We start from the raw sequence: 2431 nt of genomic DNA on the forward strand, positions 1-2431 counted from the left end.
TATCCAAGAAACATAAAAGAGCTACAAGCATTCCTTGGGAAAATCAACTTCCTAAGAAGATTTATTCCAAATCTAGCTGAACTGATATGACTGTTAAGCAATATGTTAAAAAAAGATGCCAAGGTAAAATGGTCTCTTGAAACCAAACAGGCATTTGAGAGTATCAAATCCGCCTTAACACAAACCCCTGTCCTCACCAGCCCACAATTTGACAAAGATTTTATCATTTTTTCTTTTGCATCTGATCATACTATAGTTGCTGTCCTTTTGCAAAAGGATGAGCAGGGAGCTGAAAAGCCGATTGCATTTTTCAGCCGAGCTTTAAGAGATGCCCCTTTGAAGTACCCAATCATGGAAAAGCAGGCCTATGCACTTGTTAAGGCCATCAAGGATTTCAGAGTGTACATTTTATATTCCCATGTGATTGCCTATGTCCCACACGCTGCTATAAAATACATATTGACCCAAGAGGGATTAGAAGGCAAAAGAGGCAAGTGGATAGCAAACATCCTTGAGCATGACATAGAAATAAAACCAACCAAGCTGATAAAGGGACAAGGTTTAGCCAAACTGATGTCCGAAACAAACTTTCAAGCCTTAGACATTAACCAACTGGACAATGAACAGGAGCTGGCGACTCCACAGATCAGTGAGACCTTTTTGCAATCTCCCTGGTATGTTGATATATGTTTTGTATTTTTAAACCTGTTTGCTCCCCTAGGATTGTCCAGAACCAAGAAAAGATTTTTGAAAATGAAATCTTTAAAGTTTTGTGTCATAGATGGTGCATTATTCTAGAGAAATCATGAAGGTATATTGCTTAACTGTTTAACCATGAACGAAACTAACAATGTCATGAAAGAATTCCATGCAGGTGACTGTGGAGGACATCTATATTGGAAGTCCACTGCTGATAAAATTTTAAGGGCTGGTTTTTATTGGCCCTCTCTTTTTGCAGATGTAAAGAAGTTTACCATGTCATGCCACAAATGCCAAGTCTTTGAGGGCAAGAGAAAGTTGTTACCTTTGCCCCTAAAACCCATCTCTACCGAGAAGCCTTTTCAACAATGGGGTCTTGACTTCATTGGAGAAATCCATCCCTCTTCCTCAAGCCAGCACAAATGGATCCTAACAGCCACCGACTATTTCACTAAGTGGGTTGAAGCCATTCCCTGCAGGCAAGCCAATGACACCATCATTATCCAATTCCTTGAGTGCAATATCCTTTCTAGATTTGGCTGCCCTGAGAAAATCATCACTGACAACGCTGCTTCCTTCAAATCCAAAAAGATGGTTAGTTTTTGCCACAAATTTCATATTACCTTGGGCCACTCTACAGCCTATTACCCTCAAGGCAATGGCTTGGCCAAATCATCCAACAAGAGCCTCATCAACATCATAAAGAAAGTGCTGGAAGAGAACAAGAAGAACTGGCACAAAAAACTGGTAAATGCCTTATGGGCAGACAGACTTTCAAGCAAGAAATCCATTGGAATGAGCCCTTATGAGCTGGTATATGGCATGGAGGCTAGATTCCCATCATCCCTGGGCATTCCTACTATCAGACTGTTACAGGAAATTCAGGCTGAACCAAATGACATTCAAAGAAGGATAAATCAGACCATTCATCTTCAACAAACCAGAGAAAAAGTTTATGACAGAGCTCAAATTTTGCAAGAAAAACTCAAAAAGATGTTTGATAAGAGAGTTAAAGCTGAGGATTTCTACATTGGTGACAAAGTTCTAAGGTGGGACTCACGAAGAGAAGACAAATGCAAACATGCCAAGTTTGATTTTTTATGGAAGGGAGCATTCGTTATTTCTGTTGTTCAGGGAAATAACACTTATTTTCTCAAGTCTGTAGGGGATAGTTCTGTTGAAGAAGGCCCTGTCAATGGCCATATGTTAAAACATTACCATGATCCCTTTTAAGGGACACAGTGCAGCTTTGTATATATCTTTTGTACAGCGATATTTGTATATATCAGCACTTTGTTCTCATTTTTTTTTATATAGCAAACCTATTGTCAAGGGAGCAGCAGTAAATTTTGAGAAGACATAGCCAATACAAGTGCTCCAGTTCAAAAGCTCTGTCTCTGCACTAACCTCAACAAAACAGCAAAAATGGCATAGTCACATCACAGCAACTCATGGTAAAGGGAAGTTGTTGGTAATCTTCAGTCAAAGGTAGCAAAACAGACCAGTATTTCAGTACATATCAGCACCCTGGTCAAAGCAAAGTAAAGCAAACATATCAGTTTTGATCCATGTTTTGAAAATGTTTCAAAGGCAATGCTCAAGCAACATTCTACATAATAGCTAGCACGCAAAAGAAACCAGGTAGTGCTATGTATTCTACAATATTTCAGTTGAGGAGGAGGTTGTTTATATTACAGAGTTTTAATTATCTAACAACCAGCATAAAGAAGTT

This window comes from Pinus tabuliformis, chromosome 6, assembly GCF_031772625.1.
Source record: "Pinus tabuliformis cultivar Carrire ecotype Pingquan chromosome 6, CPIR1, whole genome shotgun sequence".
NCBI lineage: Eukaryota > Viridiplantae > Streptophyta > Pinopsida > Pinales > Pinaceae > Pinus > Pinus tabuliformis.